Below are 23453 nucleotides of genomic sequence, written 5' to 3' on the forward strand. Positions count from 1 at the left end.
CGGTTATATGGCGTGTTCCATAATATACGTTCAGGAGATCTTTCCTTCTAATATGTTCTCTTATTTCTCATGTCACAATAAATGGCCTAAACTTATCACCATAAACCCTAACGATTAACATCATTGTGACAGTTGCCTGTGTTTTGACGTCAATCTCTTTATGATATCCAGCAATGTGGATAGATAAGCCTGTCAGAATATGTTCTCCTCAGTCACAGCATGTTTCACAGTGATACAGGAACATTTCTTCAGGGTGAGCTGAACATTATAATGGATAGATTACTGCCTATGAGGTCATTGATAAATAAAGGTTGTATTGGCCTCCTTTGCTTCTCCCCACGCCTCTGCACCTTCTGTGAACTTTATAAAGATATTTTCAACATTCCTCCAGTTCAATGTGTTAAAACTCTGTAGGCCGGGCCCTGCTGCTAATCCATCCGAAAATTGGTAACAGGCACTCTGTGGCTTCAGCACATGTCCTGTCTGGAGTATGTTTACAAAGAGCACGATGGCTGTTAACTTTGACTGTACTGTAAATGCATGGCAATTATGTGAATTTAATGTACAGCACAGGCCTATGGGGAAAAATACCTTATATAGTGCAATAGTGGCCTTAAGGGCTCACTTATACATATGCGCTGGGAAAATGGATAAAAATGCATGAACTAGCTATATCATTATTATTATTATTATCTTGTATTTATAAGGCGCCACAACTGGTCTGCAGTGCCGAACATAGGGGTTGAACAGAGTACATGTTTACAGTTATACACAAAACACAGACAGCTACTAAAAAATACACAATTACACAATACATAGTTATACAAAGATCAGTCAGCTACAGATTAACATGGAACAAACAGAAAAAACATAGTTTTGCAGATCAGGGGCCTGATTCATTAAGCATCTTAACTTAAGAAACTTCTTATTTCAGTCTCCTGGACAAAACCATGTTACAATGCAAGGGGTGCAAATTAGTATTCTGTTTTGCACATAAGTTAAATACTGACTGTTTATTCATGTAGCACACAAATACTTGATAGCTTATTTGTACACTGACATTTAAAGTTGATATTTGTGTGCTACATGAAAAAACAGACAGTATCTAACTTATGTGCAAAACAGAATAGTAATTTGCACCCCTTGCATTGTAACATGGTTTTGTGCAGGAGACTGAAATAAGAAGCTTCTTAAGTTAAGATCCTTAATGAATCAGGCCCCAAGTATTTATCTATAGAACACTCAAATTTACAACACTCTACGATGTTTTTTTGCTAGAGCTAAGAAGCTAAACACCCGCTTGTCTGTGATCTGTCCTGTGAAATCATTACAATTCTACCCCTTATTCCAACTGTCAAAGTAATGCATACACTCAAACCTTATATACAGTTTTATGCAAAAGTTTGGGCAACCCTGGTCAAATTACATCTTTCACTGAATCTCTAAGTGTAAAGAAGGTAACACAACATCTGCAGGGTACTTGAACATGACCTATTTTTTCACAGTTTAATACACAATTATTAATTTTTTTCTGAATTTAATACATTGAAAAGAAAAAGAGTGAATGTGACATGTTCAAACATTTGGGCACCCTGTCAGCCAGTACTTTTCATAGCCAGCTAAACATCGTTCTATTTTTGCTACAAAATTTTTTCTCTATCCCCTGCAGATCTAGCTCAGAAATATACTTAGAGCTTCTTGCATGCAACTGCATGTTTGGACTGCTCCCCGCAGATTTTGAATAATATTGTAATAAGTCTGGAGACTGTGAGGGCCATTCCTAAGCATTAATCTTACGTTCCTGTAAGTGCTTCATGGTTGATTTTGACATATGTTTTGAATTGCTGTCTTGTTGAAATATCCAACATGTTTTCAGCTTCAGTTTCGTCACTGATTTTGGAACGTTAGCTTCTAGCATTTGTTGATATTTATTTGATTCCATTCTTTCTTCCACCTGGACAATATTTCCTGTGCCACAACCTAAAAGCATAATAAGATCCACACTCATGCTTAACAATTGACAAGGTGTTCTTTTTAAAAAAAATTACTTCACCTGTTTTTCTTCAAATGTTTTTTGTGGTCCTTTTGTGGTTGTGGACAAAAAAAATGTAATTTCGGTTTCCTCAGTCCAAAGCGCTTTGTTCCATAACATTTCTGGCTTGTCTAAGAATTCTTTTGCATACTTCAGATGTTGATTTTGTGGAGAGATTGTAGGAAAGGATTTCCTCTGAAAACTCACCCATACAGATCATTTTTATGCTAATACCATTGTACTGTGGACTACAAACCACTATTCTTTATGAGCTGCTTTATCACAGATTTTCTGGGTTCTTCTTATTTTTGTCTTGACTTCAATGATTCCCCATAACGTCTAAATTTTAATGATGGGCACACGGTGGCTCAGTGGTTAGCACTTCTGCCTCACAGCACTGGGGTCATGAGTTCGATTCCCAACCTTGGCCTTAGCTGTGTGAAGTTTGTGTGTTCTCCCTGTATTTGCGTGGGTTTCCTCCGGTGCTCCGGTTTCCTCCCACACAATAGTCGGTTAATTGGCTGCTATCAATATTGATCTTAGTCTCTCTCTGTCTGTGTCTGTGTGTATGTTAGAAAATTTAGACTGTAAGCTCCAATGGGGCAGAGACTGATGTGAATGAGTTCTCTGTACAGCGCTGCGGAATCAGTGGCGCTATATAAATAAATGGTGATGATGATGATGATGATAATTATATGTATCAGATTAAAAACAGTAAGAGTATGTAAATGCAATCAGAAAAAAAGTTCTAGTTACCATGAAGAGACAGGAGCTTTCTATGGGCCTTATATAGATTTGGACATCCCATAATTTTCAGGGCTTGAGTTCAGGCCGTGGGAGATCCCCATATCTAATATATAAAAGCCTAGCGGCGTGTGTTAGTGTGTGTGTGGAAAAAACTACCGGGTGACAGAGTGCTCAAGCTGCAGTGCCACCTGCTGGGCGGAGTTATATACTACACTGACCTACTAAATTCTTAGCATTATCTAATATATAAAAGCCTAGCGGCGTGTGTGTGGGGCGATGAAGATGACAAGAACCTTTTTAACATCTTAAGTAGCTTGATTTGACTAGAATGCATGAGTATCATGCACGGGTTAACTTGTATATATATATGACTGTACTGCCCCTAACAGGTCATGTGCGAAGGAAGCTCTCAGCAGCTGGTACTGCGTCCTCTGTCATTTTTTTTCTGCCAATCCCAGGATCCATGGATTTAGAACAGACGAAAATGATTTATAGTTCTGCTGGACAATCAAATGAAACGACGATCGGTACTTTGATTGACTATCATTCATCATTTAAGTATACAAACTAATGCGATATTGGCCCGAACGGTCGTTATCTCTCGATTGACCCAATAGTCGGCTGAAAAACCTGTAGTGTGTGAGTGGTGAATAAAAAGGTTTAATCTGCACTATGGAGTTCAGTCTTTCTGTCTGTTCTATTTAGATCTGCCTGTCCGAGAAAAAGAACAGGCATTTACAAGTGGAAGTCGCAGATCCTTGAAGATTTCTAGTGTCTGCGAACATACTCATATACTTGAACTAAATTTCACTGTTTATTGGGGCTCTACTCCTGCACTTATTTGTGTTTATTAATAAAAAAATAAAAATAATATATATATATATTAGGGATGTGCACCGGCGACTTTTGAGGTCTCGTGTTTTGTGTTTTGGATCCGGATTTTCGTTATTTTTGAGGTTCGGATTTGTCTCGCAAAACACTTGACGAAAGGTCTCGGTTCGGATTTAAGGTATTGGATTCGGATTTTTTTTGAAAAAAACATAAAAAGTTTAAAAATCAAGTTTTTGGGCTTATTTTCACTCCTAGGCTATTATTAACCTCAATAACATTCAATAACAAGCATTTCCACTAATTTACAGTGTATTCTGAACACCTCACAATATAGTTATTAGTCCAAAACGTTGCAAAAAGGTATCTTTCTGGACTGCGTAGAGGAGTGGGTCACCACAATATATATAATAAGAAAACCATCAACTTGTTTGATTCGCACCAATAAATGTACCTGGACTGCGTAGAGGAGTGGGTCACCACAATATATTAAAAACCCTGAACTTTTATGAATCGCACCAATAAATGTACCTGGACTGCGTAGAGGAGTGGGTCACCACAATATATATAATAAGAAAACCATCAACTTGTTTAATTCGCACCAATAAATGTACCTGGACTGCGTAGAGGAGTGGGCACTGGGCACCACAATAAAATATATAAAAACCCTTCAACAGGTCTGCATTACACTACACATACGGCTGCTCCTCCATCCTCTCCATCATATACATGTTGGAGTTTTAGCGTGTGACAACCTCTTGTTTTTGATAATGTCAGTGCATTTTGAATATTTTTCAATTTGCCCCACACCACTGAATGTACTTTATCTATGATACGCATCTATCTATCTTGACTGCGTAGTGTGGTGGCCCCGGTACACAATTTGGTACCGAGGCCACAATATAATTAAAAAACCCTCCACGTGTCAGAATTCCACCAAACAAGTATCTGGACTGCGTAGTGGGGTGGCCCCGGTACCCAACTTGATACCGGGGCCACAATAAAATAAATACACCCTCCACGTGTCAGAATTCCACCAAACAAGTATCTGGACTGCGTAGTGGGGTGGCCCCGGTACCCAACTTGATACCGGGGCCACAATAAAATAAATACACCCTCCACGTGTCAGAATTCTACCAAACAAGTATCTGGACTGCGTAGTGGGGTGGCCCCGGTACCCAACTTGATACCGGGGCCACAATACCTCCTCCAAACATGCTACAGACAATTCGTCATTGAGATCCCATTAAGTATGTTAAAGACAGACAGGGTCCAAGTGTTATTAGTTGACTTTGTAAAGAAAAAAACTGTCCCTGTTGCACATAGTCGTGCAATGAAGACTTACTTTTTCATTTAAAGGCACGATCTTTCAAGTGTAGTGTTTGTAAGTCTAAGTCATATTATACTTTTGGTAAAATTGGTTTTTTTTGTTCCTCTTTATGTTAATTAATTAGTAATAGAATTAAAGTAGGAAATAGAATTAAATAGAATTAAAGTAGGAAATAGAGTGGTATAGAGTTGTAGTGTGGTATAGATAGAGTGGTCCACACAATATAATAATAAAACCCTCAACTGGTCTGAATTCCACCAAACAAGTATCTTGACTGCGTAGTGTGGTGGCCCCGGTACACAATTTGGTACCGAGGCCACAATATAATTTAAAAACCCTCCACGTGTCGGAATTCCACCAAACAAGTATCTGGACTGCATAGTGGGGTGGCCCCGGTACCCAATTTGATACCGGGGCCACATTACCTCCTCCAATTTCCAAGTGTAGTGTTTATAACATCTTAACACTACACTAATTCTAGCACGTCAAAACCTCTTGTTTTAAATAATGACAGGGCATTTAACTTTTGATTTAATTTATTGAATTTGTTGGCATTTTCTTTTACTTTTTGAACATGGCAAACGACTGTTGAATGGTCACATAATGCCAAAAAAAAAGGTGCAAGATGGAATTGTCCTTGGGCCCTCCCACCCACCCTTATGTTGTTGAAATAGGACATGCACACTTTAACAAACCAATCATTTCAGCGACAGGGCCTACCAAACAACTGTGGCTGAAATGATTGGTTTGTTTGGGCCCCCACACCAATAAAACAATTCATCTCTCCCTGTACAAACTAAACAGGCTCTACTGAGGAAAGATGTCGTCCTTATCCTCAACCTCTGATTCCTCTCCCCCTACAGTGTGTACTTCCTCCTCCTCACACATTATCAATTCGTCCCCGCTGGACTCCACAACCACAGTCCCTCTGTACTGTCTGGAGGGCAGTGCTGTACTTCATTGAGGAATTGATTATTCATTTTTATAAACATCATTTTTTCAACGTTGTGAGGAAGCAACCTCCTTCGCCGCTCACTGACCAGGTTCCCCGCTGCACTAAAAACTCTTTCCGAGTACACACTGGAGGGGGGACAACTCAGTTAAAAAATAGAGCCAGTTTGTACAGGGGCTTCCAAACTGCCTTTTGGAGTTCTACCACGTCACTACCTCTAGTTAATTTAGATTGCAAGGCTTGTAAATATAAATACTTTGAAGATAAAAAAAAGCAGGCTGCACAGACTGTGGAGCTAGAAAGTGAAATTAAATGGACCACGTTACTTTGGTGGCTATCTATGCCCCCCCCCCCCCCCCGCCCTACACTTGTAGTTGAATATAAATAAAGCAGCCTGCATAGACTGTAGAACTAGCAATTCAAATATACAAAGAAATGGACAAAGGCAGTTTGGTATCTGTCTGCATCAGATCCCCTCTCCACTAGGAGTAAAACAGAAAACTTTTCAGCCGTTATATAATCTAGAATATAAATAGAAATTGAGAAATGCAATTTGGTATCTGTCTGCATCATAATCATCAACATCCTCCTCAGCGCCAGCTACATCAATATCCTCCTCCCAGTGCACAACATTCACACCTTCATTAGCCAAATCTGTAACTGGACTGTGGGTGATCCTTCCAGCATATGCAGAGGGCGTGCTGCAAATGCTGGATGGAGTCACCTCTTCCCGTACAGTGATGGGAAGGTCAGGGTTCACAACCAACAACACCCTTGGACTCGCCTTGGGGATTTGTGATGTCATCTGTTTAGAAGGCAGAGTTCTTTGCTGTTTTGTTGTTGTTGCTGACAGCATAACTCTCTTAAATTTTTTGTAGGGGGGGGGAGGAGGGCTTTGATCCTTGGGTGAAGTTGGACCACTAGTCATGAACACGGGACAGGGCCTAAGCCGTTCCTTGCCACTACTTGTCGTAATTGGCATATTGCCAACTTTACGTTTCTCCTCAGATGATTTTAAGTTTCTTTTTTTGCTGTTTTTTGAGAACTTGGGCTTTTTGGATTTTACATGCCCTGTACTAGGAGATTGGGCATCGTGCTTGCCAGACGACGTTGATGGCATTTCATCGTCTATGTCATGACTAGTGGCAGCAGCTTCAGCATTAGGAGGAAGTGGGTCTTGATCTTTCCCTACTTTATCCTCCAAATTTTTGCTCTCCATTATATGTAGCACAAGATACTGCAGAATGTGTGAACTTGGTAATATTGCAGTACCAATGGACTTATAATGCTGGATTGGTTTTGCAAATTTGGTTATAATTATTATATATTTATTTTTTTTTAAAAATTTTATTTTTTTTTACTTTTTTTTTATTTTTTAAAAACTTGGGAATAATGGGGAAATAACTATGCCCTTAGAAGCACAGAGCACAGGACACAGCACCACTGGACTGAACAGGACACGGCACAGGACCCAGCAGCACTACGGAACTCAGCAGGACAGAGCACAGGACACAGCACCACTGGACTGATACTGCAGAATGTGTAAACTTTGTAATATTGCAGTACCACTGGACTTTTACTGCTGAATGTGTGAACTTGGTAATATTGCAGTACCAATGGGCTTATACTGCAGGATTGGTTGTGAAAATTTTGTGGTAATTAAAAAATATTAAAGTAGTTTTTGGTATTTTTTAAAAAAACTTTTTTTTATTTTTTTAAACACAGGGGAATATTGGGGAAATAACTATGCCCTTAGAAGCACAGAGCACAGGACACAGCACCACTGGACTGAACAGGACACAGCACAGGACCCAGCAGCACCACTGACCTCAGAAGGACAGAGCACAGCACACAGCACCACTGGACTGATACTGCAGAACACAGCACAGCACAGCACAGCACAGCACAGCACAGCACTAAACAGCACAGCACAGCACAGCACTAAACAGCACAGAACTAAACAGCACAGAACTAAACAGCACAGAGGACCACCTAACACACCCTCCCTCTACCCTGATCAATGCCCGAGTGAAGATGGCGGCGACTAGCGGGGAATTTATAGGATCCGAGTATCGCGAGATCCGACAACGGGATTATGAGTCAGAGCCTCAGTTTCACTTTTGAATTTGGCGCCAATACCCGGATCTGTCTCGGATCCGACTCGGATCCGCAACGTTCGGGTGGGCTCGGATTTCAGAAATCCGAGCGCGCTCATCCCTAATATATATATATATATGCAGTATATATGGGCAAAGGTAGAACGAAAAGTGCACTACTTAATTTCTCTCCCTCTTTCTCTCTGTGTATATATACAATATATATATATATATATATATATATATATATATATATATATATATATATATATATATATATATGTGTGTGTACAGTAAAGTACAGTACAGTAATAGAACCATGGGAAACCTGGATCTAGACATGTCTTTAATTCTGTTTATATTTCAGATTGTTTTCATAAATTCTGTTTCAATCTGTACACGTTTTTCTTGGTCCTACATTCCACTTGATTGGCTGCCCCTCCTTGCTCAAACCAAAAAATGTATTTTTATAACTTCCTCTTTCATAAAGGTTCATGATGGTGATCAAAGGAAAGAAACGGGACATTGAATTTTGAACAGAAAACTTCCACACAACTACGCAAAAGTGCTGTATAATTTATAGGATTACAACCGATGCCAAGACTTGAGAACTCAATATATAAAAGTTGCTAGCTATGCTTGAAGGTGGAAATTTTCCAGTGCTCCATAATAATACGGTATGAATTACCGCCTTATGTAACATGTGCCACCTTGCCAAGCATTATACCTTATGCTGACAGATATTGAATTGTGAAACTTGGAGCGTGCAAACATATTTGACATCAGCTGCATAAGTCACATCTATGTCAATTGTGTGCCAAGTGTAAATACCCACATATATCATCTGATTAACAGTTCAACATAAAAAAGATGTTTTACTGTTTTACAGAATTATAACTATATTAAATAAATACTGTATATTTTTCAGTAATCTACATGAAATTAAGTTTAGGTTGTACTATTCCAAAGCCATTATTTAAATTGCAATAAGACTGCTTGCATAGGATCATAAAATAGTTTTATTATTACCAATTTTTCAAACTACAGAACCTACTTTTTGGTGCTAAAGTAACATATAGGACCTCATTTAGAGTCGTACGGAAAGTCAGTTTAAGAAGTGTAGGAGTGGGAGTGTGCCGCAGCTTGGTAGGGTATTACGAGTAGCATGCAACCCCAGTCGCGTCCCAGTTGTAATACCCTACCAAGCTGCGACCAGTTTGTACAGCTAGCTAACCGCTTGCGCCACCTAATTTCTGCCACACAGTTTTAGCCCTTTTTTGACGTGAGTTGCGTCTGCGCCCCACGGCGACTTAGATGTATTTGCATGGTCACGCCTTCACAATTCCGCATTCCACCCATGCTATCGTAGTGAGCCGCAAGCTGTCGTAAGTGTTAATTGCGTCGAAGATGCAGGCGGATATGGTGCTTGCTGCGCATGCGCGATAGTGTTTCTTTGTTCGAAGCGCCTAAAACGGACTTTGCGTCTGAATGAGGTCCATAATGTACCTTTTATTTATAACTATTAACAACATTAGGCAGATTTAATTCAGCGGGGCCATGCGATGTGTCTCTGGAACAGTCCACGGAGGCACATCGCTTCAGAGTTTGCACAGAAAATTCTGCTCATTTTTCCTCGTGCCCCAAAGAGGAGCGCAGAAAAATGAGTTGAGGTTTCTTACCATAATCACCAGCAATATGCGCATCTGATCATTGAGGGGATGTTCAGCGGCACCTCTCGCTGAGTTGAATCTACCGCGTTGTGTTTTCAAAAGCCAAACTTCTACCTAAATAGTTTGTATCAAAATTTAAATATAATGTCTATCACCCATTGTAAATAGTTCAGAATACCTTCATGCATATGGATGAGAGAAGAATAGCATGGCCCCTGTGCAAGGATGACACGCAAATTCGTGAAGCGTTCCATATTTTTCTCTCTTGTCTCAAAATATCTCCCAACTCGGTAACTCCGTTCTGCACATGATCTGCGTCTCTCATCCACCCTCATTACATCCTCCCATTCCCGGTTACAGGACTTTTTCAGGACTACACCCACTCTATGGAATTCTCTACCTCGCACAATAAGACTCTCCTCTGGTCTACAAACTTTCAAGTGTTCTCTGAAACCCCACCTCTTCAGACAAGCTTATAATATTCCTCAACCATCCTCTTAACCTCACTACATTACCCTATTACCATCCGTTACACAATTTCACACAAGACATCTACCCCTTGACCAACATTGTTGTGTGATAGGATCATTTAGCTTATGAGTCACTTTTACCTTTGCAGTCTGGCTGGACCGAAATGCAAAATGTAGACTTAACCTCATGTGTCAAACTCCCATTGTCCCATAGATTGTAAGCTTGCGAGCGGAGCCTTCTCACCTCTTTGTCTGTTTTACCCAGTTTGTTTATTAGCTTACTATGTTTGTCCCCAATTGTAAAGCGCTACGGAATATGTTGGCGCTATATAAATAATTGATGATGATGATGATGATGATGATGAGGCAAATATAAAGTGAGTTTCTAAAGCTATAACTTCTTGGTGCCAGGCAAAGTTTACCGATCATTATTATGCTTAAGTAATTAATTTGTACTCCCCCTCTTGAAGTATCCAATATTTGTTTTACCATCAGTTAGTGCAGTTGTGGAAGTGTACTTACATGGATTTACAATATTCTTCATTTTTAGAAAAATGTGTCACAATAGTTGCAATGCAGTTTACACAAAAATAACCACAAATTTTAGGGTAGAATGCCGGATGAAAGTGCGGTCTTTGATTTCTTGTTTTCTTAAACTACTCTGGGATAATTTATATTTAAAGAAGGCTTCTGGGTACATTTATCAAGCTAAGAGTTACCGGCCGGTATGAACAGTGGAGATGTTGCCTATAGCAACCAATTAGATTCTAGTTATCATTTTGTAGAATGTACTAAATAAATGACAGCTAGAATCTGATTGGTTGCTATAGGCAACATCTCTGCTTTTCAAACCCTCTGGAATCTCGGAACTTTATAAATTTAGCCTTTATGTTATTTGTTTGTGTTACAATCCTCTTAATATACAACGCTGGGTACTATGTTGGCAATGCAGCTAAGCGAGATGCATGAAAACATGGCATCACTTCATTTATTTGGCATTCTCATTTGTTGGCATGGCCTTACACAGTAAAATGTATGAACGTTTGTAATTTCAAAATGTTAACGAAATACAATTCTGGAGGCTAGCATGTAATGAAGAGGTCAGTCACAAGATCGGTATATAAGGCAGAGTCCCATTTGGAGACCAATATATAAAACAGAGCATCATCATCACCATTTATTTATATAGCGCCACTGATGCGCTGTACAGAGAACTCATTCCCATCAGTCCCTGCCCATTGGACCTTACAGTCTAAATTCCCTAACGTACACACACAGACACACACACACACACACACACACACACAGACTATGGACAATTTTGATAGCAGCCAATTAACCTACTAGAATGTTTTTTGGAGTATGGGAAACCGGAGCACCCGGTGGAAACCGGAGCAGACACGGGGGGAGCATACAAACTCCACACAGATAAGGCCATGGTCGGGAATTGAACTCATGACCCCAGCTCTGTGAGGCAGAAGTGCTAACCACTTAGCCCCATGATCTGTTACTAGTATACAATGCAACAGAAAAGTTACAACTGTAATCTAGAAGAGGATAGTGGAAGGATTATAGTCCTACAAGAGTCTGCTGCTCATGTTTTAGATCATAGAGAACAAGGTCTGAGGCAGAGATACAGTATAAGCAGGATGGTGTGTGTGTGTCAGTCATACATCGCTGATCTCGGTGCTTATCCAGAGCCATTTAAATACCTTATATTGCCCAAAAATGTCTCCTCTAAAGTATAGAAGTCTGCAAATAAACACTTAAAAAATACAAAAAACGTGATTCAGTCTGCAGGAACAACTCATCAGAACTGTTTTTAATCAGTTTTATTACAAATATTGTAAGCCAGGCCTAAATATATAAAGACAAGGCAACAAAGGAAAATAACTCATCAAACTGTTCAAGTATGTAAAAGAATTATACTGTGATCACAAGAAACAAATACATAAGGAAAATGTAAAACAATGACACATTATTATTTATTAGTAACGTGGTAGTTACATAATTATTACAGTGAATATGAACGCCAGTAAACGGAAGGATAGGGGTTTTGGTGGCTGGTTCTGTTTAATATTGATCTTCACAGAGAGCTCAGTTTCAGTTACAAATGACCCTTTCAGGAACATCTTGTGGCTTTTATTGGTTAAGCTGTTGAAATAAGTTTAAATGCCAACAGGAAACTGCTATTTAAATGCCTGGTATCAAAGTGAAATTTACATTGGCAGTTGAACAGTCTCTTTTGTTGGTAACCGAATATTCATGTGGCATTTTTTTATGGTTATATAACACAATATTTACGCTGCAAGACTATAGCGCAGCTGATCACTGCTTAAGCTACTGTAATATCACATTTATGTATATATATATATATATATATATATATATATATATATATATATATATATATATATTTTCCCCAGCCACCGTAGTACCAGGGGAAGCTAGGGTAATTGAAGGGACCACAAAAACTGGCAGATATGCCACCAACATAGGGTTGCTGTGTACTAGGTATTGGGTCTAAAGAACTCTGTCCATTACACAATGGCAAATATCAAAGGAAAAAACATTGCTTTAAATAAACATAGTTTTAAAGAAAACTTTTTAATTAACTAGCCAACATTCATCATCTGAGATCTGACTGCTATAAACTTTCAGTAAAGTAGACAACTGTGAAAATTAAGCAAACAAATTCTAGACATGAGCAGTTCAGAGCCATGTTATTCTGACAAACCAGAGTATGACAAATATGAGTGGGGGCTCAGATGGCATTGAAATTCCTCGGATCTGAAATTGAGGCATATTATAAAATTCACACGCTTGGATCTTAGATCTTGCGAGATTTCAGTTGCCACCAACTCAAGCTTCTGACTTTCTGGGAAATTTAGTCCTGCTTAAGTGCACACTGTTATATCAGAAGTACAATTACAACTCCCAGAAGCCCATGCACAGCTCACATGGTATTATTAGACCAATCAGTGAGCAGAACAATGGACTCCCCTGAAAGAGACAGCTGTTGGCACTTCTGGCCATATATATGGAGGGAACCTTGCCCACCAGCAAACCACAGCATGCAGGTTTAGCTAATGCAGGTGGGTGAACTGTTGTTTTTCTATCTATGTTTTTATTGCAATCATTATAATGAGTTTGCTGGTGCATTTGTTTGCAAAGAGTTGCCATAGTACAGTGTGTCATGGATCTATTGTGTTATGCAATCCTGGCGATTTCCAGTGCTTATATACAGACTTCATTCTGCGTTCATTTAGTGTTATGGAATAATGTTATAACCCTTATATACTGTATTGATGTTGTCATTTGATATGAAATAATGGTGTGGATTATTATATTTCTGATGATAAGATATGAAAAGATAGGAGAAAAATATACATAGAAAGAAACAAAGACACAAATTGATATATTGTGCGACTTTACTGCATTGGTTGACTGGTTCCCTCAACACAGCAGATAGCAGTTCTAGGAAATCATTCAAATATTAGATAATTACAGGACTGTAAATTCATGTAAATGTCTGTACATGATATAATACTGGCAGAACTAAAAAAATAACATCTCCAAATTACATGATTTGTGTCTTTTTTTTAGAATTTCCATCAAATTTGTGGGTGAAATGCAAGAAATGCAAGATCAAATACAAAAACAAAATGCCAGCCTGGTTTTGCCAAAACCAAAACCACGATGATGGTTTTGGAAACAAAATCAAATGCAAATTACGTCTCTGATTGGATGAGAGTCATGAATGCCAACGTGTCTTGATGGATAATAGAGATTATCCAGAGCTGTTACTTAAAAGTTTAGCGCCTTTGGTTGGTAAAAAATGCCACACCCCTAGTCCTCAATTTTAGCCAAATGGAACTAAAATTTTCATAAACTGCACCCCCCTTCAACATTGCGCCCCAGGGCGATCGCTCCTATAGCACAGCACTAGTTACGGCCCTGTGGTAATCTGATTTTGAAAATTTTAATCTAATTTAAGAATTTTTGTATAAACTTTTCTGTTGCTCTGTAGGAGAGCTTTGGAAGAAGAGCCCGAGTAAGAGGCAAAAGTGACTCAAAAAAATGTGAAGACTGTCTTTAGAGTTGCTAGTGTGTGCAGTTCTAAGTGTGTTTAGTTACAAGTGTACTAGAATTATATAGCATAATTCGGAGATATTCCGGAGATAAACAGGAGATGAAAAGAGGAAGATGATGCTATAGCAAGGTCATAATCCTACATATCTGAGGTGCTTTTTGTTATTAGATATTTAATTCATTGTTTGCTTAATAATGTATCAGTGTTTATTTGTTACAAGTGTATACACCATTTTGTAAAGCAAAATAAGAATTACACAAGACTTGACCAAAAGGTGAACAGGATGAAAACATTCTTCCAGGAAACACAGCACGAGGACAACATTCTGCATTCACCTGCAACTGCATATTTTACTCCTGATGCTTCCATCTCTCCCTGGCTTCACATCTCAAACACTTTGTTTTAAATTCTGAACTTATTTCCTTTTCACCTGAAGAAACATTGTTTTCTTTGTCAGTTTATTTCACTGCAACCTCCCCTCTTAATCAGCCTGCTGTTCTAATTGCTCAGCCATTCTCTCCCCCTGCAACAGCTGTTTCAGTCACCTATCTAATCATTGTATTTTAAAGCCTCTTCAAAGCTTTTCCTGCCATCACAAGTATGATGTTACTCTCCGGACCATCTCTGTGACATCTCCAACTTCTCCAATTCGGTCTTCCCTCCTCTCTGACCACTATCTCCTTTCCTTTATCCTCTCTTTACCTCTTACCCCCATCTCCCTCTGAAAAGTCGTTTGCACGCTACGTCCCATCAACAGTGTTGACCCCATCATCTTTGTGTCCTCCTTCGAACCCTTACTCGCTCCCATTTCTTCCCTATCATGCCCCAAGACTGCTGTTTCTCTTTACAACTCCACACTCTCTGTTGCCCTTGATACTGCAGCCCCAGCCACCCGTCTTTGTCTCTCCCAATCTAATCCCAACCCTGCCACTCCCCTCTTAGTCGACTCCTCCAAAAGTGCTCCCGCTCCTGTGAATGTCCATGGAGTTAATCCTGCTCCATTTCTGATTTCATCCACTTTAAATTCATCCTTTCCTCCAACTATTCTGCCCTCTCTCTTGCCCTCATCTCCTCCCTGTCAAATAAACCCTGATGTCTCTTTGCTACCATTAATTCTCTACTGTGTCTTCCCTCACCTCTTCTCCATCACTGCTCTTGAATTTGCCACCTACTTCAAAGACAATATAGACTCTATCCATAATGATATCTGTTCTCGTCAGACTTACCTCCCCCCCACCTAACTCCTTTATCACTCACTCTGCCAACCTTGGCTCCTACCTTCCTGTAGCTTTGCCTAAGATCCTCTCTCTTCTCTCCTCTTCTTCTACAACCAGTCTTCTCGACCCTGTCCCCTCCAAGTTTCTCCGTTCCCTTTCTCCCAATGTCTGTTGTCATCTTGCTCACCTCTTTAACCTCTTTCTCTCTCCACTGGTAACTTTCCCTTGGCCTTCAAGCATGCTCTCATCTCCCTTATCTCAAGAAACCCTCCCTTCACCCATCCTCTCTCTCTCCAACTATCGCCCCATATCTCTGCTTCCCTTTGCTTCTAAAATTCTCAAACGACTTGTATTCAATAATCTGCCCACTTTCTCTCTTCCCACTCTCTTTTTGACCCACTCCAGTCTGACTTCCTTCCTGTTCACTCAACTTAAACTGACCTCACTAAACTAACAGTGAGGACACCATTGATCATTCTCTTCTCCTCACCACCCTTCACTCCTTGGGCCTGAGTCATTAAGGCAAAAAAGGAGTAAATATTCTCTGGGACAAACCATGTTACAATACAAGGGGTGCAAATTAGTTTATTATTTTGCACATAAGTTAAATACTGGCTGTTTTTTCATCTAGCACACAAATACTTAATAGCTTTATTATTACACTGAAATTTAAAGTTGACATGCCTTACCCTAACTATAAATCTGTCCACACATTTTAAATTTACCTCCCCCTCCAATGCAACATGGTTTTGCCCAGGTGCAAATATTACTCCTTTTTGATGCTTTGCTCTCCTTAATGACTCAGGCCCCTTATGTCTTTGTGAAACAGCTCTCTCCTGGTTTGCCTCTAACCTCTCTGCCCGCTTTTTAGCGTGTCTGCTTCCTACTCTTCCTCTCCCCTCTTCCTATTAGAGTCCTCCAAGGCTCTGTCCTTGGCCATTTGCTCTTCTCTCTCTACACCACCTCTCTTGGTGAACTTATTCAATCATTTGGCCTCCAATACTACCTCTATGCTGATGACATGCAATATATCTTTCTTCTCCTGACCTCTCACCTGCCTTTCTAACCCAGGTAACTAGCTGACTCTCTGCTGTAACTACCTGGATGTCACAGTGCTTACTAAAACTTAACATCTCCAAATCCAAGTCCTACCAATGTATCCTCCCAAAATGTCCCTCTTGGTTGACAACATCATTCTTTCTCCTGTCACCCAAGCCCGCTGCCTTGGAATCATCTTTGACACAGGTCTCAGCTCTACCCCTCATATCCAGTCCTTCACCAAATCCTGCCAATTCCTCCACCATAACGTCACAAAATACCATCCCTTTTAAGCTCTCAGGAGGCAACCAAAATATTGGTCCATTTGCTCATCATTTTTCGTCTTGACGATTGCAACCGTCTTCACACTGGCCTTCCTGATTCTAACTTTTATGACCTTCAGTCCATGCAGAATGCATCAGCTAGGCTCATATTCCTCTCCCACCGTACCTCTTCTGCTACTCCTCTGCGTACATCCCTTCATTGGCTCCCTATCCATTTCAGAATTCAGTTCAAGTTCCTTAACCTCACTTACAACGTCCTTACCAACACTTCTCCCCCTTACATCCCTGACCTTATTTCAAGGTACATATCCACCCGGCCACTCTGCTCTGCCTCTGACCTCCGCCTCAATTCACCTCTTATCATCTCCTCCCATGCTCCCCTCCAAGACTTCTGCTGTGCTGCCTGCATTCATTGAAACTCCCTACCCTGTCTGACTTGACTCTCCCCAAACCCTTCAAATGCTCACTCAAAACTCACCTTTTCAAGCTATCCTATCCTTCCACCTCCTAAACATACTATCCATCACTTCTCGCCCATCATCTCCATTTTCTCCCAGTTGGTCTTACTTTCTCTCATCACCCCTCCCTCTTGAATGTAAGCTCTCATGGGCAGGGTCCTCTCTACCTATTGTCCCATGTATGTCTTCTGTTTGACGCTCTCGTACACCCTGTAATGTCTTTTGCTGCACTCTGTGTGTGTCCTCATAGCACTACTCACACTCATCTGTGTTACTTATGTGTATTACCTCATCCACTTATTACTTCCTTCTGTATCCAGAACTACCGAATCTGTGGCACCTTATAAATTAATTAATTAATAATAATAATAATATGTGGCATAGAGTCAAAACTTTTGTCTTGTGGAACTTGAGCTATTACTATTTTTTAACCTTATTTAAATAGAGCCAACATATTATGTAACATTTTACAAAGAATGTATAATCATTCACATCAGTGCCGTTCCCTATTGGAGCTTACAGTCTACACACAAACAGTATCCAACCAGAATGTTTTGCACTGCAGGAGAAAACCCACCCATGGTGATAACACATAAAAGCCACACAGATAATTCTCTGGCCAGAATGGATCATTGTATCATCATCATCATGATTTATTTATATAGCAACACTAATTCCACAGCGCTGTACAAAGAGCTCACTCACACCAGTCCCTGCCCCAATCAGGTCAATGGGTTCGGGCGAGTAAACAAACTGCCCTTTTAGTCACAATATATGTATTGCCTTTTTAATATTTACCTATTTGAATTCTACTTTGCAGTTTTTCCCACAGAACAAATAATAAAAAAATCGTCCTATGTTTAATTTCACATATTAGTTCTTACAGCGTATTTATAGAACTTAATTAGATAAACTCCTAAACACATTTTTTTACGCACGTTACTGGCTCCTGGGATTTGCCCCCCCAAATGCACAAACATAACCCTTCTTCACAAAATAGAGGAAAAAATATGTTTAACTGAACTAAAAAAAAGCTATAAATGTGCCACCATACCCCAGAGAGACTATTCATGGGGTGAGTGACTGCTGCCAGTTGGAGGTTACGCTCTGTAGATAGTCTTCACTTTCAGTTTGTCAGAAACAAGATGACGGCTTATTCTTTGCTGCTAGGTGAACCATGAGAGGAAGTGGTAACGGTGTATGACATATGTCACTTTTTTTCAAGCTCTAATTGTAAACATAATCTCTAAAAGCGAAGTGATGAATATATCAAATTATGTCTCTTATTTTGTAATTCAACTTGCCATGCATGCGGGTCCAAATAATTCACCAATACGCAATTTTTTTCACCTCATATGATTTAATTCACAAATTTTTCTTACTCTTATTCATGTATTAACATGTGCAATGCGTCATAGAGATGTTGCATTGTTTAATACACTATCCATAGACACACATTGGGGAGTTCTTTTGTAGAATAATAACTTCCTATTAAACTGTGCAGTTAAATCAGCATACAGACAGAACACATCTTGTATGTAACATCAATGTGAGAAGAAACTAGAAAATATTTTCTACAACAAAGTACATTACAATAATACAGAGTGACAACACAATATCACATTTAAGAACAGCGCCATCTGCAGTCCCTCCAGTGTAATCACTCATGCAACATTAAGTCTGAATCTGTTGGAATATCTCAACATCCCTGCTTAACAGATGAGACCAATGGGATGTCTTTCTCCAGCTCAATAGACTAGTCTCTCTGCCCTTTTGCTCTTTCACGTTCCAACGCTCTTCACCAGGAGCTTCAAATCTGTCTGGGCATAGACTGTACTCCTTCTCTCAGTGGTCACCTCTGCATCCACTTGTCAGCTTCCCTTCCTGGTAGGTCACATTCCTTCACTGCATGTGGATCCACGTATATGGACTGCAGTAGCTTTGTATGAGAGGCACATGTACTTTAACTTTGTTTTCTCTGGATGAGAGCCTTACTTCATCAGCCGTGCACTTATCATCATCACCATGTATTTATATAGCGCCACTGATTCTGCAGTGCTGTACAGAGAACTCACTCACATCTGTCCCTGCCCCATTGGAGCTTACAGTCTAAATTCCCTAATATAGACACACACATACATACAGACAGACAGACAGAGAGGGAGACAGACAGACAGGTAGAGACTAGGGTCAATTTTGATAGCAACCAATTAACCTACTAGTATGTTTTTGGAGTGTGGGAGGAAACCGGAACACCCGGAGGAAACCCACACAAACACAGGGAGAACATACAAACTCCACACAGATAAGGCCATGGTCGGGAATTGAACTCATGACCCCAGTGCTGTGAGGCAGAAGTGCTACCACTACGCCACCGTGCTGCACTACTCTTCTGTCTCTTCACCTTTGGTATCTGGTTTATAGCTGATTTCAATCTCTTGTTCAGTAGCTACATTGTTTGTGTCTTTGGAGTTAGTGCTCTCTGCTTTATCTGGATCTGCTGGGATCATCACTTCATTTCTCAGTTCCTCAACAAATGTCACACTGTTGGGCATAAATCTGCTTTTGGATTTAAGATTCTGTATCTTGTGGAACATTCGCTGTACCCAATGGGAATCCCTTCCACTGCCCGGATCTGCAGTTTACTGGGTCTTTCTGCAGGAATTTATAGAAATGCTTTCAACCCGAAAACTCTAATATGTTTGATACTGGGTTTCTTGCCATGTTATAAGTTCATACAGAGTTTTCTCGACTCTTCTGGAGAATAGTCTGTTCTGTAAATAACTGGCTGTCATTGATGCTTCTCACTAATATTTTTCAGACAGTCCTGAATCTGTTTACATGCATCTCATCATGTCAATCAGGGTTCTGTTCTTACTTTCGGCTACCCCATTTTATTCTGGTGCGTTTGGTACTGTCTTTTGGTTCTCTATGCCGAGTTGTCTTAGGAAGTGTTCTATTTTGTATCTTGTGAATTCACCAGTATTGTCTGTATGAAATGCAATTGGATTTATTTGAAATGATTGTTATATAATCCTGTAACTTATCCAGTACTTTATCTTTGCTTTGCATCAGGTGACTGTGTATCTGGAGTAGTCATCAGTGAAAGTCACTATATGTCTGTTACCTTCTGGTGTGCGCACTTTCATTGGGTCACACATACCGCTATGTATTAGATCAATTGGTCTCAATGTTCTACTCTCATTTTGTTTTGAGATTGTTATTCTTGTGGCTTTTGCTTTTATACAGCAGTCACACCTCATGGTTGTTGAACAATCTGATACTGTGAGGTCCTTTGTTAGGTCTCTCTTTTGCAGTTCTTTAATGCTGTCTTGGTCTTTGTGTCCTAGTCATCTGTGCCACACATAAATATGTTAGGTCCGCTGGTGGGATGTCCGAACACCCAAAACGCCAACAAGGGCCCCTGTTCTCATGTGCCGGGCACTCGTTTTGCTGTAAGGGAAAGGGGAAAGATGGGAGGGGCAGCTACATAAGGTGAGTGCACCACGGGAACAGCCCTCGCCGGGCTATACTCATGGCCTGCTAGTCTACAATGACGACTCCCTCTATTCTATGGTTGCTCCAGGGGTTCCCACTCGCCGGGGTCTTCCGAAGACCTTGTCTGACAGCCAATGCCTGAAAAACAAGGGAGACCAAGCCACACAGAACAATCCCTTCCCCAACACCCCAGGCACTCACCCAATCCTGAGGGCCCAGTACGGGATGCACCGTACCTTTCTCATTCATGATCGGGTTCTCTTAACTCCCCTGTCCTCGGTCATCCGGGTCAACTGGCACTCTGTTGCTACGCAGGCCTCCGTCCACGGCCCGAGCTGTTAAGCCCACCTTGTCCTGGGGCTCAGGACTTTAGGCGCCCTTCCGGACAGATGGAGGGGCTTTCTATGCCACTCACGGTACTTTACTACTTACCTACCAAGGGACCAAGTGTCCCCTATGCTACTCCGGGACCTAGCGTCCTGCTGGACCTGGGCTGAACAGTATAAACGACCAGGATTGGCTCACTTATCTGGCCGCCACTTGGCCAGCAGGGGGAGGTGAGCCAGGATTGGTTCACTTGCCCTCTGCTGCCGGGGAAGAATGGAGGTACTCACCGCTGGACCGATGAGTAGCTGGCGTCTTCTTCCTTCTTCGCCCTCTTCTTGGGCACAGCAGCAGCAGCAGCACCCCTCTCCACAAATACAGTCACTGTGTCTGTGTGTGTTTAATCTCACCTATTGTGTTGCAGTGTATATAAATAAATAGATGATGATGATGGTATCAAATCAGAAAACCTGGTTGAACATATCACCATGTGACTGGTAGCAGTACAATGTTAAAGTTCAGTGAAGAAATCTCTGTCACTTGTCATGTGACTTGTCGCTCCTGAATCTATATCCGAACTATTGGTCAGATGAGTAACTGTCGCTTTAAAAGCTCCACTCCACTTGTTTGTGCATATATCTGTGAGTGTTATTTTAACTCTCTGCTTGGACCCGTTCAAAAATAGTTTCTGCTGTTCCGCTCTATTAGGAGCAGTTTTTCTTTAAATGTCCAATTTTCCGACATCTAAACCATGCTCTTGTTTCCTTATTATTATGCAGTTGGGTAGCTGTGACTTCAAGTGCTTTATCTGTGTCACAGTCCATGCTATCCCGGGTAATTTCTTTTTTCCGCTGATATTCATCTATGAGTCTGGTTTTCATAAAATCTAGTGTAAGTTCTACCTCAGGCCTTGTTTCCAGTGTATCTGGGCTTCTTTATGCTTGTGTCTGGGCCCATAACCTGTTGCAGATTGCGCTTCTTTCATACACTGTCCATAGGCACACACTAGGAAGTTCTTCTGTAGAGTAAAACAGTCAGTATTTAACTTATGTGCAAAACAGAATACTAATTTGCACCCCTTGCTTTGTAACGTGGTTTTGTCCAGGAGACTTAAATAAGAAGTTTCTTAAGTTAAGATCCTTAACGAATCAGGCCCTTTATATTTATCTGTGCAGTTAAATCAGCCTACAGACAGAGCACATCTTACATGTGACATCAACACTGAAGACTCTACCACGGAGTACAGTACAATGATACAGAGGGACAAAACAATCACACATTTAGAAACAGCGCCACCTGCTGTTCCTCCAGTGTAATCACTTATTTATGTCTGACTTGCAATTGCTCAACAAGGGTGTCATAGCGTCACAATTGTTTCCTATAGAAAGATATAGGCAGACACGACAAGTTCAATTTAATTGCTAAAACGTTATTATGTATTATCACTCATATGATGTGAGTGATAAATATTCTCAGTACAGTGCTGCGGAATTAGTGGCGCTATATAAATAAATTAATAAATAAATAGATGATGATGATGATATATTTGTGATATATTCTCAAAAAATATCTCCTGGCAAGATGGTAAAATGCTTTACACATCATCAACTTTAAACAGAAAGTATTACAGATCTTATGCTGATCACGTGAAAAGCACCTGCTGGAATTTATTTTACATTATAATATGAATAATGACATAAATCAAATAAACCTCACCTTATTTGCTTTGTCTTGTAAAAAATCGTAAAAAAATATTGCGGCTACTTTGACCAGCCCCCAGCAAAGAGAAATTATTTTTCGGGCGGGGTGGAATGGAAGGTAAATATAATATAATATAACTTTTAGAATATCTGTCTAATTTTTTTACATATCAAACGTTTTTTGTTGTTGTATGTTAATTATATTTTGATTAAGAAAACTAGTTTTATTTATTTTTTTTTTTCATTCTAACGGTGGAAAAGGAAACGTAAACCGATCTTACCATGCGTGCACCAGGCCCCCAATAGAACTGAACAAATGTCTTAAGAGTGATAACTAGCGCTTTTCTCTTTGGATATGTTTTTCACAGTGGAGGTTGAGTAACAGCTGCCACGGTGATAAAATAATGATAAATCATGGTGATAAGTAATTTATTTTATTGTAGTGAATGTAAAAAAAAATTTCACTGCAGGAACCATTATGATGATACCTGATATGTGATCAGTTCAATAGTAGCAAGAGCAACAGAGCTGTATTTTGTACACATAAATGACTGTCATTAAAAGAAATTAAACACTGACCCCCATATGTGTTCACCACCACTAAGGAAATGTTAAAAGTACTCTGTATTGAATACCAGAAACCTCCAAAATGGGTACGTTCTACTCAATGTCCAAAATACACAAGGGGGTGACCTAGGATGAACCATTGCGTCTGG

The 23453-nt window shown here is 40.1% G+C and overlaps 1 pseudogene; it reads left to right on the forward strand.

Moving 5' to 3' along the window:
• The first annotated feature begins 9815 nt into the window (after positions 1-9815).
• Positions 9816-9915, forward strand: LOC142147616 (U6 spliceosomal RNA; annotated as a pseudogene).
• The last annotated feature ends 13538 nt before the right edge of the window (positions 9916-23453 follow it).

This window comes from Mixophyes fleayi, chromosome 3, assembly GCF_038048845.1.
Source record: "Mixophyes fleayi isolate aMixFle1 chromosome 3, aMixFle1.hap1, whole genome shotgun sequence".
Taxonomy (NCBI): Eukaryota; Metazoa; Chordata; class Amphibia; order Anura; family Limnodynastidae; genus Mixophyes; species Mixophyes fleayi.